The following is a 14,965-nucleotide window of genomic DNA, read 5'->3' as shown; positions in this document are numbered from 1 at the left end:
TAGATTGAAAGCTCTAGGGCCTTGATAACTCATCCCATGATATCCCAGCCCTAAAGAGAATCATGAACAGAAACATTCTCCTAAAAATAGTAGTTTTTATACTTATAATGGTGTAAGTGGCCAGTAGCCATAGAATAGAGTAGGCATTGCTTGGGGTATATATGTGTTGGAGGTTGGGAGGTGGGGCATTGCTTTGGTGGACACTGGGCCAGCTAAGGCAGAGCCTAGGAACAGGGTAGATACTGCTTAGAGATCTGTTGTATCAATCTTTCTGGGAAATAACTGAATGAGACGATTATTTCTTCCCACCCACATGGTACCTTGAAGATGGGAAGCCCCTCCACAGAGTCTCTTCATTAGGCCTGCCTTGATAGATCATTGCAGAGCACAGGATTCTCTCAGCCATCAAAAGTGGAAACGTTCATGGTAAAGACACACGGTGCTGGGGGGGAAATAGGGCAAACAGTAAGGAAGAGGCCAGGTGTAGAGTAAGTGGGAAAGGAAAGCAAAAGAATGAAAAGAGGAAAGAATGGACCAGGTTGTGGGAAGGAATAGAAATGTTCCCATAATCCATATCATCCCTCTTTTCTCTACAGACATACACAAACCCTGACTCAAACCCTATCTCCTTGGGTGTGATCAGGGCACGATAGAGCACATTGGTGCCATCTTGGCAAAAGCAGTCATGGACTTTTCCTGGAGCACAAAGAAAATATCTGCATGGATGTCCTCAGGCATGGCATTGCTCTTCCTGGAGAAGGAAATTTACATGACTTCTGTTCAGCCCTGCTTGAGGATAATGTGCAGATTTTATCCTTAATACAAACAGTTTAACCATCAGAGTGGGGTACCTCATTGTGATCTTCATTGACTGGGCAGCAGATCTCTTTCAGGGATACCTACAACTCATGCTCCCCAGGTGAGTCCTTTACCTTGTGCCAAAGATTCAGCCTCTACTCAGCCCACTGAAGCCTAAGTTGCCGACGTCACCAAATGAGTCTTCATCCTCAACCACTCCCATGTCATCTGGGTCAAAGCAGTTAAAGCAGATGAAGGATCAAGTGGAACAGCTGTGGAGAAAGATTTGGAAGAGGTTGACAGAAGGACGCAAAGGAGGTGAAAGGGTCCCCATGAAAGCTGTACTGAAAAGAAAAAAAGCCACCTGATAAATCAGTGCTGATCTCTAGGGGAAAAAGGGTGCCCCAGAAGGGCAGTATAGTTCACCCTGGCTCTCTTCCATTCTCTTCATCCTGCCCTAGATCTCATATCATGGACCTACTGAAGCAAACTTCAGCTCCTAAACAGAGTGAGACAGCATATGACCAAGTCTGCCCTGGCCCCTTCAGTCTCTCCTGCTGGCAGGGATGTGCCAAGGACTTGCTCCGCCCTATCTCCTCACTTAGCCTTCTTCATGAGACCCAGTGCTGTCCTGATGACCACAGGGAAATAAAAGGCTAAATGAGCAGAAAAAAAGAAGATTTTTTTTTTCTGCTCTTAATAACGTCCTTAATATTGTACACCCATCATTTTATTTGGTTCTCTGCACTTGAAGTCCAGAAGCTGGGACTAGAGAACAAGGCATGTACTTTTCTGTGAGCTCATGGACCAAGGCTGTCTCAGCGAGGGAGAGGAGCTGGTTTAAAAGATCTGAGTTAAATAGCAGGTGACACCTAGTTTCTAGGTCTTCTCTTGAGAGACAGGATGTGCTCATAGAAAGCAGCTTGCAAGTGACATCCAAAATAAAGTGGGGGCCTAGTCCAGGTTGGGTCCCCCACCTTCTCTCTTCCTCCAGCACTGCTTCCCTTTCCCTCACTGAGAACTGCATGAGACAACAGCAGAGTCCCAAAAAGCAGCAGAGTTCTTTCTCTTGAGTCTAGAAAATTTTGTTAGATGTTTTGTTTAACACCAAGGTTGCATGATTCCAGAGGGCATCATGCATTCACATTTTACAGATTTGTGCCCCAAGAGGTGAACTGACCTAAAATAAGACAAGAATGAGGATCCCTGGGGTCATGTAACCTTAAGTCCCAAGCACCTAATATTAGGACAACTATGATGCATAAATGGTCTGACACCTTGGAGATGGACTGGGCCCAAAGTCCTTAGAGCCCAGCTGCTGGGACCACACATTTCTCTCTCAAAGCACGCCTTATCTAAGGGGATGATTAGGGGACACCTCAATCCTGAGATTTTTCCATTAAGAACTGAAATTGACTTTTCAGACTCAGAGGGCTAGGAGACTTTGCATCTATTTGGTTGCCCAGTAGGATAATCACTAGGCACATGTGGTAATTAAAAATTTAAATTAATTTTAATGAAGTAAAAGAAAAAAAAATCAGATCTTCACATGGACTATGCACATTTCAATTGCCCAATAGCCACGTGTTCTTAGTGGCTATCATATTAGGCAGTGCAAATGGAGCATTTTCTTTCTCACAGAAAATTCGATAGGACCATGAACTTCTATTAGTCCTAAAATCCAGAATCTCCAGTTAGCCTTTTATTTCCCTGTGCTCGTCTGGACAGTTTTGGGTCTCACGAAGAAGGGTAAGTGAGTAGATAGGGAGGTAAGTCCTTGGCACATCCCTGCCAGCAGGAGAGGCTAAAGGGGCCAGACTTGAGCAGTCAATGACTGGGACTATTAGGACAGAAGAGGAGGAGCCCCCTGGAGATGAGCTCGGCAGACAGCCTTCGTGAGGTGATGAATTCCCTAAGTTGCAGAGAGCTGTGTGGAAGCAACTTCTCTATCAAGTCTTCTGCCTTTCACTGTCACCAGAGAAAACATCCATTTGGGTGAACAGAATCTTTTGATTATCTAGTGAGAACAAAAATGAGCTTATCTGATGGCAGAATTGTGTAGATTGTCAAGTTGTCTTCCCCGTCCACGAATATGCTAGGGAAGATACCTATCACCTGTTCTGTATGTCAAGAAGAAGCGAATATAGCCACATGAACTGTAGATGCAGTCCATAAATTAAAAGCACTTGACATTTTCTATAACACATCCCAATGATATGAATCATCCACTGTCCAGTAAATGGGTTATGCTGAACATTTGCATTCATTAGCTGAGCTGTCATAAAGACAGAGTGCTGGAATTGTTACTTCTAGTCCTAATTCTGAGCATTAGACACTTGGGAAACAGGCAGACTTTGCTCACGTAGCCCATAGCAGGTCTCTGCATGTGAGCCGCCATCAGCATCTTTCCTCTCTCTCAGTGTGCTTTTCAGGGAGTGCTAAAGAAAAGCTTTAGGAGCTGAAGAAAGCTGTCAGATCCCCTGTGAGATTAAATGAACAAGCTCAACAGAACAGAAAGGCAAAAGGAAATCTGCTCATGCAGGGGCACACTCCCTTTGGCTTGCAGCTGTCAGGAAGAGAGGGAGCTCCAGTGCCAGCAGGAAAAATGAGCTCCTCCTTCAGCTGCTTCGTGACAGGATTTCCTTAGAAAAGGGCAGTTTCCTTGGGCATGCCCATTTACATACTTTGGAGAGAATAGTTCACCAAAAAGAATTTGCTTTGCCTTGGAATTGCTTCTGTTAAAACGCAAACCCTTCTAAACAAGAAAGTGCTTTCCAGAAACTCCTACTTCTTACGGTTGCTCCCTTTACTATTCGGGCCAACTTGTGGATGTGTGTATCTCCATCAGGATGTGATTGTCTCCTATGCTCTCTGCAGACCAAGACCATGACCTTCAAAACCACCCCCAACTCCCAAAGTACACTCCCCTACTCAGGCCCAGCAGAAGTTTGTAAAAGATGACACAAACTATGATTTTGTTCTGAATCATCAGATTGACACACCTTTGAAACCATGCATCCCTCAGAGTCACTTACGTCTCATTCTCTTTTACCAGCCCCTCCTCATCTGCTATCTCTTAATGTCTGTATGCTCAGGAGACCAGTCCTTGAGCTTCCCCGCAGGTGGTCACCTCCTTCAGGTGATCTCATCCAGGCCCGTGACCTTAAGTCCCATGTATATGCTGCTGATTCCTAAATTCATATCTCCATCCCCTTATGACATCCAAAATTTAACTCCAGATGTTCCCCACATAAACATGGTCCACCGGAACATTCCCCATCTCAGCTGATAGTAACTCCAGCTTCCAATTGCTCGGGCCAAAAGCTGTAGAGTCATTTTTGCATCATCCAGTGAGGTGCTGGTAAATGTCTCACAATCAACTCTTCAGGAAAAAAAAATTGTATTTGTATATGTATACATACATATTCAAATGTATACATGTATATGTATGTATATGTATATGTACATATGTGTGTGTATTATATAAGTGTGTATATATATGTAAATATGTGTATGTGTGTAGCTGGGCATCTTTGTTGAGTTTCCTGAGTTCCATGGTGTCAATGTTCTCCTCGTGGCTGGTTTTAATGTGACCATTGTGACTTCACTGTGGGCAAAGAGAAGTAATAACACAGTCGCCTCTCCTAGGCTGCTGTGCGTGGACTGTGGCCCACTCCTGGGCACTTGCCTCTTTCTCTCACACATCACATTTAGCTCAGCACTCCATCCAGTTGGCTCTACCTGCAAACCGTATCCAGACTGCAGCGTGCTCTCAGCCCCTGCACCGTGCCATTCACGGTCAAGTCCCCATCATCTCTCAGTTTTGCAGTAGTCACCTAACTGATCTCCTTTGCTCCGTACATTTTATCGTGAGCCAGAGGGATCCTTTTAAAAGACAAATCACATCATTCCTCTCTCTGCTCAGGAACTTCTAGTAGCTTCTATTTCACGAGCTGATATAAAAGCTATCAACGAGTACTCCATTCCTACTTTATTTTTCTGTGTTTTCCTTATCATCTTCTAATATAATTCTTTACTGATTTATCATCCATTTATCTGCTTTCCCATTCTGGAATGTAAGCTGCAGGAGACCACAGATTTTTGTCCCTTTTTTGAAGCCCCAGCTCCTAGAAGAGTAAATGGACATATAGTAAGCATTTGATATATAATTGTTGAGTGAATGGGTAAATTAATTAATGAGTCCTCCCTCCTAACTGCTTTGATTTGGTTGCTCCTCATCTTGCTATCCCTCTGGTTCCCCAGCCTTACCTGCCCCTAACCTTGATGTGTCCTGCCCCACTTGCGACCCGGAGCACTGTCCCTCGCTACTTTAGACCTCACATTTGATGGGTCAAGCCCTGACACCTCCCCAACTCTGACCCACTTCCAGCTCTGCTAGTTTTGGTCTGCCTCACTGTCAGCCAGAACCTGGTATAACACATAGAATATTCCTTTTAGGCTACCTCCCGGCATAGTTTTAGAAACCTGCTCAAAACGAATAATCATACAACCCATTTGCTATTTTATATTTGATACTATGAGGATCACTGTACACTAATTCATCTAAACCTAATAATTTAGATGAATGATTATACTTATGTGTTAAGGAAGTACCCATCATTACCTGGTGCAGGTACATAAAAGGGCAATCAGTGGACTAGTAAACGATCAGAGTCATGATAAATAATATTTATTGAGCTCTTACTGTGTATTGGAGACTTTGCTTTCTCTCTCTAACATCCAGGCTCACGTTCTGCCCCTGGAACACATGCCTCGTAATGTCCTTCTCGGGAAGGCTTTTCTGGACCACCCAATCTAAAGTGAAAGCCTCTCTCTCGTAGCATCCTCTTCTTTTCCTTGTGAACATTTATGGATTTGCTTGTTTGTTTATATATGCATTCTCTTTGCCCACCACATATTTACATTATTCAAAACTGTCCACCTAGAACTCTTCCATTTCTTAATAGACATCTGTAGAATCCATTCATGAATTTAGTGTTCTTGAATCTTGACTACAAACCCTAAGGAAGCACTACTTTTCACTGACAGAGGTAGTAAATACCTTGCTCAAGATCGAAGAACTCCTAAGTGGTGGAGCCCAGGTTGGAACCCCAACCTTCCTGGTTGCAGAGGATCAGCCGGTTATGTCACTCCCAGGATTTGAGGACCCTAAACAAGGAGGTTACTAAAGCAACTGGCAGATGGGCTTGATAATCTCCTGTATAATTATCTGCAAATTTGTAAACCTTGAAGTGAAAAATAAATCCTCCCTACTCAGGTTCCTTTTGAGGGTAATGACTGAATGACCAAATGGAGCCTCATCTTGGGGGCTGCACTGAGCAAATCACAGCGCAAGGAGGTAGCTAATTGCCTAACTTGATTGCAACTGCTAATCACAGTCATAGGGAAAAAAGTGTTGGGAATTAATTAGGCAAGGACCTTCTGAACAGCAGCAGGAAGCCTCCAAGTGACCTTTATTTACAGTCAGTTAAACAGAAGTGTGACTAAAAATGCCAGGGAGCAAATCAGATTATTAATATTGATTGCTTAAAGAAAATGAATAATTTAGAAGCCAAGTCAGAATAAATATCCAGTGACAGAGATGAAAGAGCACAGCTTACCACATTTCTAACATTCATCCGTCATGCAGCAGTGGCCCCTGCTCGGAAATGGAGAATTTTCACCCTCACAAAGCACAATTAGTTTCATGACCCAGCATGATTGCCACTAGGAGCTGTTCTCATTCAGCCAAGCATGGGGGAAATCCAGGGTGTTGAACGAAAGCTTTTGTCAACACTTTGCATGGTAAACTAATTACAAGTTCACGGAAGGTTTACTTTCCGATTTTTATCAATACGTCAGCCAAAAGAAGTTGGATTGCATTTTCTGGACTTACGGAGCAAAGCTCACGGGTTTTGGTTTTTGATGACAGTATTTCTTTTGTGGTGCATATACGACAGAGGTTTTCGGTGGGAAGGGCAGAGGTTGCAGATTGCTTATAAGTAAAGATTTTCGGAGGCTATCTCCAACTTCTCTTAAAAGTGGCCTTTTATATACTTGAGTCAGTTTTATACCATACTTCCCCAGCAACATGCCTCTGCTCTAACTCCATCGGCTGATAAGACAGATAGAGAAAATTTATTTATAGCAAGATCTTGAATAGGTACTTTTGAATTACAAGTTTTCTTTAAGCAGTGAATTTTGAGATTTTGAAGCCATGCTGAAAGGTTTAAGTTATACTTAAAGTTATACCCTCCTTTGCCTGGAAATACTAATTAAATGTCCTGGTTGGGGGTTATTGCAGTAATTATGTTTTAGGGCAGTAGATATTAATAGTTTTGCTGAAGTGGAAACATTTTAGAACTACCAGTGGTGGTGAATCCAGGCATATTTGCTTTGGATCGGGCTCAGGGAAATTAAGCTCTGTTGCTATCAGATTAATGTAGCAAATTAACTAGCCGTGTTCAAGGCAGTCACAATCTCTATACGACAGTAAACATAATTTGTAAAACCAATCAATAAAGCAAGTCAAATCACTCATTTTCTCTATCCAGCCTAGGCATTAGTATTCATTTATGCCTATACTAATTTATGTCATTCATATTATGTATCAACTATAGATATTAGCATTATCTCATACATATATAAGAGAAATAGATACTGAGATGACATGTTTTCCATTTGTATACTGTGAACAGAATTGGATTGTCTCCTCTTTTCAGTACAGTCGTCTGAAGTACATCCCTTTAGGTTTTGGCCATAGAATACCAAAGTGTATCTCTGGATAATCTCCCCACCTGTTCCATTCCCTACAGTTGGAAAGGAACCAAATGCAAGCCACAGTGAGGGCTGCGATCATTCCACATGTGAAGTATTGACATGCATTGATCTCATTTTCTTGCCTGTTAGACTTCAGCAAATATTGTCCAACTCTGACAGACCCTACGTGAGACCTAAGCCCAGCATACCTCTGTTCCTTTAGCCAAAAAGGATGGGTACTAAAGGTAGGAAGATTGCACCCAGCATGGCTGATGTCTTCCAATCTGTCTAGTTGTTGATTTAAGCATTGATGAGCTGTCTGCCAAACCTGAAGGCATTCTCACTTCTCTGTTAGAGATGGAAGTTCCCAGTAACAGTGGTCCTATTCCAAAGGAACTGGTTGATTGATTATTTCACAGTAACAGGAATTACCACTGCTTTTGACCTGTCCAGGGGAACAGTGGGAGGAAGGTCATCCAATCATGCATCTATCTCGTTATATAGACTTTTTTTTTTCCTTACGAGAATTTAAATTAATATAGCACTCCTGGTGGAGGGAAAAAAAAAGGTCATGGAAAAATCAGACTCTTCAGTCTTCTTCAGTCAAACGCATATGCCAACACCGCAGACTGATAATCTTCTGATGGAAGAATTCTCCTTCATTTGGTACATTGCGAGGAAATAGAGGCCAGTAGAAGATTTGGTTTTGCCCTACAAATGTGAAAAAAAAAAATCATTCTTAGGCTATGTTATACCATTTCTAGTATCCTTTCCTGGACGTTTTAAATTAGCATGTTGTTCTTTTCAAAACATGCAAAACCGATGGTCACGGGAGATGCAAAGGCAACAAAATGCAGAGAGCTTTAATTAAATGCCAGCATAAAGCCTTAATCACATTTGATGTTAAAGTAATACCGTTTTTATTGAGGTGTGCTAAATGGTTCAGGTAGCTGGCAGGTGGGTTACCACAAGTCATTAGAATTGTGAGGGGATTTTATGGGCTCTTGTTTGTGTCTAGATGCTAGCACACTGTGGTGAACTTCCCTCCCCAAAGCAGTTCTCATTTTTGGAAAAAAAAAAAACAAACCATGCTGAATTATGGGCTCTCATTTAGATTCCAGAAGCCTACCTAAAATGGGACTAGACTGAGGGCAAAAAGTGGAACTCACCTTTTTCTGATTCTTTTTCCCTTTCCAGGCAACAGAATGAAAGCCAATAAAATGCAAATGTGCATCTTTTAATACATGAAAGTTAGCATTAAATACATGGCTGTATGGTATTCGTAGATTTCTTCCTTTTGCTACGAGAGGGTGGTGATTTTCACATTAATTGTGTGTCATTTGTAATGGGGATGCCTGACCTTACATGCATATGTGCCCTACTCCTTCCCATTATGGGAAGCAAGTGATATGACAGCAATAATTCCTGGTATCAGACTATAAAAGCAGCATCTTTAGAATTTGTAAATGTGCTGTTTTTATTTTATCCCTTTGTTTATACACAGATTAAAACACGATCCCCCATGGCCGCAGCCTGTAATTGGATAGAATGTTCCGAGGCGGCTGCAGAGCGATGGAGCAATGCCTGAGTGACTTTGGAACAGAGTCAACACCTGAAGAATAAGTTTTCTCCTTGATCTTTCACCGTGGCCTTGAATTTTTTTTTTTTTTTTAAGATTTTATTTATTTATTTGAGACAGAGAGAATGAGAGAGAGAGAGCACATGAGATGGGGGAGGGTCAGAGGCAGAAGCAGGCTCCCTGCCTAGCAGGGAGCCCGATGCGGGACTCGATCCAGGGACTCCAGGATCATGACCTGAGCCGAAGGCAGTCGCTTAACCAACTGAGCCACCCAGGCGCCCAATGGCCTTGAATTTTTTGATAATGTTGAGACGATACAATAAAAATGATACTATTTAATGAGCAAAGAAATGTCGCTAGACACTCTACAGCCCGCTGCAGGGAAGAAAGCTTTTCCAATCCTCGCAGGAAGTGGGGGTGGGGGATAGTTTCCATATAATTAATTTCATCTTAATTTGCTTAGCTTTCTGTAGAAGATCATCAGATTGAAATTGCAGTATGTTTCTTTGTCTTTTTTATCCCCCTGAAGTCTCAGCATAATTTAGAACGAGGCAAAAGCGATTCTCTTGCACTTTGCATGCAAGTCACAGTTTCCTTGTTGGGTTCCAAAGGATCCCTGGTCTCCAGGCTCCACACACATCTGCTGCTACATATGTTGCCGCTGAAAAGTAAAACTTGCTGAAATAATCATTCCCTATGTTTTTAAGAGGCTGTGTTTAAAGTACTACTTGACACATCTCATTTCTTTAGGGAGCTGGAATTCGTATTCAAAAGCGAATGTAAAACAGAAGAGCCCATAAAAAGCTAAGATTTCTTTTTTCTCTCTGCTCAATGTTGACTATTATGAACAACCCTTAGAATCACTAAGAATCAGAATTCTTTCAAGCCCGAGGCACTGTATGTACTTTAGCTGCTAAAATGCATAATGCAAATATAAATTAACACCATATAGTGAACATAGAATATGGATGCTTTTGCATATATGTAGGATTTAAAAATACAAATTTTCTGTACACACACACAAACTTGGCACCACTTGTGTTTGAAACCATTAGAGGCTTTATTAGTTTTTTTTTCCTTCTATGATCCCGCTCCTGATTATTTCCAGCACCTTCTCAAAAAAAGTAGCTAAAGTAGAAAAATAATGTTTAAGCTGCTTTACTAGCATATAGAATCCACACCAGTTACCCTTAGATATGAGGGGATATGTGAGATGTCTCCATATAGGTTGAGATACCTCTAAGCCTAGATGTCCGTGGACTTCTACTTCTTTTATTCTTCTCTTATTACAAATAAGAGAGTAAAAAACATAGCTGCCACACAATAATTTGCAAAGTTAACACATAGAAAGAACTATTTGGACACAGCCAGGATCTCCACAAGTTTTAAAGGGAGGTTGCTGTAAGAGAACATTATTTCTGAAAATAAAAAGCCTTGTTATCAGCATCCCTGAGAGGTGCAACTTAAAATGTAAGTTAATGGAAAATAGTCTGGGCAGAATTCACTGACATCCTGAAGAGCAAATTATCAATTAGGGTTTCCTACCATTTTCTTTCTAAAAAATTCTTTTTTTTAAAGATTTTATTTATTTATTTGACAGAGAGAGACACAGCGAGAGAGGGAACACAAGCAGGGGGAGTGGGAGAGGGAGAAGCAGGCTTCCCGCTGAGCAGGGAGCCCGATGCGGGGCTCGAACTCAGGACCCTGGGATCATGACCTGAGCCGAAGGCAGACGCTTAACGACTGAGCCACGTAGGCGCCCCTAAAAAATTCTTAATAAATAAATAAGGATACCGAGGCAATTTTCTCAAAACTGGCATCATGTTTTGCGGAGTTGCTTTTTTTCTTTTTCTCCAGCTTGTTTTATTCACCCATTCTGGACGTCTGGATTGTCAAGTAGAAATAGGAAACATTTCTCAATGAAAAATTGTTCTGAGTGTGGTTTCAACCCAATAATCATTACCAGATTGAATTTTGAAGAATTCTGAAGATTTTTGTTTTTATGTTTTTGGGGGGGATAAGTTGCATTGGAACAGTTCACTGGTTTTGTAAATAATATTTATGTTTAAATTTGCATGCAAAGTGTGGGAAATTTAAGGTAGGATGGAATTCAGTAATTACAGAGTCTCCTTTTTAGCTAAGTTTTAATCAGTGTGGAAGAAGATCTGCCTTTTGTGGTTTCATTGTATTCAGATGATGTCAGCAGATTCTGAGGCAGGAAAATAGATACACGTTCCTTTGATATTTTCCTTGGGAAAGTTGGACGTGCATCCCACAGGGAGGATATATTTCTCCTTGTCTGCTTAATAGCCCCTAGAGACACAGGAAGTCACCAGAATATCTGTATTTGATTATTTGTAAGATTATTTATAAGATTTATAAGATTTAGAAGAAATTGAAATCTTATAAATAATTCAACAATTTAAAATTTTTTTTAATTAGAAAGGTTTTCAGCTTGGCAAATATAAAATAACTTTTTTTAAAAATCCTTGTTCTTAACTCCTTAAAGGTAAGAATAGCTATCTATGACTTTACTCATTTAATTTTTCATAAATAAAACTTACACTGAGCAGATACTCTCCTACCAAGATGGCCTTAACAATTTATGTGGACCATGTTGGCATGTCATAACCCATTTTATGTCCGTGGTTGATTCTCAATAAATTCATCTTCTTTTATCAAACCCACTGAAAATTAAAATAATTTCAATTACTATGGTTACTAACTTTGTATGGAATGAACTTCCTTTAATCTTTTGTTCAACTATCTTAATAGAAAATTTTAGTAAAAAGTGTGAAATCAAAAAAAAAAAATCTTAGAATACCAGATACAGCAAACTAGAACTAACTGGAATTAAATTTTATAGAGAATTAATTATCCTGGATCAAGATTACTGCTCAAAATGCCTATAATTCTCAAAAAAAAAAAAATAGATTGGGTGCACTATTCATCATGATTTAGCACATCTAAGAAGAACACTTTATATAATATGTTTAATTGAGGTTATGACAGAGCTTTTTATAACACCCTTTACAGATATCATAACTTGAGAGGGAAAATATGTTTTAAAAAATATAGAGCCAGTTGGCTAATTGATCGCTCATGTGGGAGTTCAGATAAGAAACAACAAAGACTGGGGGTATTAGTCCTGCAGATGATACAAGGCAGGACTGTAATGTATAGATCCCGCAGTGACACTGCCCACTAGCCTTGACTGATCACTTGTGAGAAGCAAGAGACCAGAAGCCAACAATGACCTCAGATTTGCCAGCCTGTAGATTTGGGTAGCCGAAAGGAATGTGGTTAGATAAGCAGAAATAAGGGAAACAGGAATCTTTGGATCCTATAATGACTCCAGCTTAGAACCTTCTGAGTTTTCCAGGTTAGGATAGCTAGATGAGAGATGGAAACAGCTAACCACTTAAAAGATGTTGAGGCTGGAAATACAGATGTAGACGTCATCTACATTCACATCTGTATCTACTGCTTGAAAATGAGAAATGAACCTAGATTAAATGAAAACATTACTTATAATCCTGCTACCCAGAAATGACCAAATAATAATAATAATAATAGTAATAATAATAATAATACATTTCTAGCCTTTTCACTACATACATGAATATGCTTTTCAGCCACTCACTTGCATGCCTAACTATTCTGTTTGGAAAACTTGTAAGCCGGTAGCACAGATGTTTTAGCATCAGCAATGTTCCAAAGCCATAGAATTGATTTGTTACCTTGTGACCAAATTGTGGTAAGGAAAAATAATAGACTAGGAGAACACCCATGCAAATTCCACTATATTAAGTGCTAGTAAATAAGGGTTTTTTTAAGGACACCTTGTTTCAAAGAGCATTTGAGGGGAAGAAATGCAGTTTTAGAAAACACCTCTGTATCTTGGGTTAATATGCCAAATCACAATTGCCCCACTTGTCCTCTCCTACCTTCCTCAGGCTTCCTCCTCTTCAGGCCCTAACATGATTTCAGCCAAGTTGAAGCAAATGCTGATTTAGATGATCAAATAACTGTTTGGGAGGTCAAATGCCTTTTCGCACATTCAGGAGAAGAGAGCTTGCTCTGTGTTGATAAGCATCACAGTTAGGGTGTTCCAGTTTGGACGTGTGATAATGGTTTTAGACATACAGCCTTGCACTGCTAAGTTTCAGATGCTCCACAAAGAACCACAGTTCCCCGTTAGGTCTAAATGCAAGTACATGAGAAGTGAAGAAAAATTACTCAGGGTAGAAAATTATATGTCAATAGAAGCCATGAAAAAAATTGCCTTAATCTGTGTTCAAATAACATAGCCTAAAAATACAAAAATCAGTGGGTGTGTGCCTCTCAAGTCTGCAGTGAAAAAAACATCCAGAAGTTCACAGAGCTCAATTGTTTTTAAAAATGCCCGATTAGGAAAATCAATTAACTAGGCATAATGGGCCCTGTGGAGGAACTACTTCATTTCATTGGAACAGGAAGAGAAAATGTGAAAAAAAAAATTTTTTTCTATTGCTTTACCCTTTCACAAAGCTATGAGATACACCCACAGAGAGAAAGAGAGAGAGAGAGAACAAATAGGAAGATGCCCGAAGGTTTCTTCCCTTGGTTGAGCCTCAGCTACCAGTACTAAAATCCTCACTTCTTTCGTACAGAATTCTGAGTTTTATGTATAGCGCCTGGGCAGAGTTTTACTCCTTAGGGCTACCACTGAGTCTTATGGTCTTGGTCTCCCAAGAGTAGCTTCCAAATAGGAGGTGATCTGCAAGTTATCATTTCTTTAGAGCTCTGGAAAATACACAGACTGAGACTTTTTTCAGTTTCACTTTTCATGCTCAAGGTGGCTGAAGGGGCAAACAGCAACCATGGCCAAAACAAATTACAGTGTTTCCAGAAGTTTTCCAACTTTGTCTTGCTGATTATCCCAGATCCCCAGAGACTCATGCTGATCTATTTTGCACTAGTGTGTGAAGTTATTCAAACTTCGCTTTCCTTCAGTCCCTGGACCTTCTCTAGATGATAAAGCCTGCTTTGTTATTTCAAATCCAAGTGGTTTCACAGAAAGGCCTGGCAAAACCCTTTGGTAGGAGAATAGGTATGTATCCATAGGACATTTATATAAGTCTGATCTTATGAGGATGGTTTGCATTCCTAGGGGTGACAAGACTCTGACTCTTATTAGTTAACTGCTTCTACTTTACAGGTCCAGGGTCCAAGTAGGGCATTTTCTCACCAGGAAACCTCTGACTGTCCAAGCAGAAACATCAGATACTGCTTGGATTTCAACCCTAGCTCCACTAGGTAACTGCATGAGTGAGTTAACCTCTCTCCCTTCCTGTCTCATCTGTAAAAGAGAGATCATAATACTACCTACCTCATAGGGATACTGTGAGAATTCAATAAGTTGAAATGGCCCATAAGTGTGCCTTTTCCATTGAAAGCACTGTATAATTATGGTCATTGCCAAGATTCATCTTGCAGTAAAGTTGTGTTTGGACCTACATGGGTGTTTTGGGCTGAATTGTGTCCTCCACAAAAATCATATATTGAAGTCCTAACACTCAGAACCTCAGAATTTGACTGTATTTGGAGAGAGGGTCTTTAAAGAGACAATTAAGTTAAAATGAAGTCATTAGGGTGGGCCTTAATCCAATGTGACCGTCATCCTTTAAGAAGAGGACACGAATACACAGACACAGAACCATTATGTGAAGAAAACACAGGGAGAAGACAGACATTTGCGAAACAAGGAGAGAGGCCTCAGAAGAAATCAACTCTGCTGGCACCTTGATCTCCAACATCTAGCCTTCGGAATTATGAAAAAAAAAAAAA

General features: G+C 40.5%; 1 long non-coding RNA gene across 1 annotated transcript; it reads right to left on the bottom strand.

Moving 5' to 3' along the window:
• Nucleotides 1-6,253: 6,253 nt before the first annotated feature.
• LOC145719793 (uncharacterized) lies at nucleotides 6,254-13,335 on the bottom strand. Its single transcript, XR_014142610.1, has 2 exons — nucleotides 13,084-13,335; nucleotides 6,254-8,268 (listed from the first exon to the last, which is right to left on the bottom strand). It is a non-coding gene; the product is annotated as an uncharacterized LOC145719793 (long non-coding RNA).
• Nucleotides 13,336-14,965: the final 1,630 nt, after the last annotated feature.

Source organism: Leptonychotes weddellii, unplaced genomic scaffold, assembly GCF_054177405.1.
Source record: "Leptonychotes weddellii isolate Sample4059 unplaced genomic scaffold, ASM5417740v2 HiC_scaffold_716, whole genome shotgun sequence".
Lineage (NCBI taxonomy): Eukaryota > Metazoa > Chordata > Mammalia > Carnivora > Phocidae > Leptonychotes > Leptonychotes weddellii.
The sequence above is the reverse complement of the archived record's forward strand: the minus strand, read 5'-3'. Positions and strand labels throughout refer to the sequence as shown.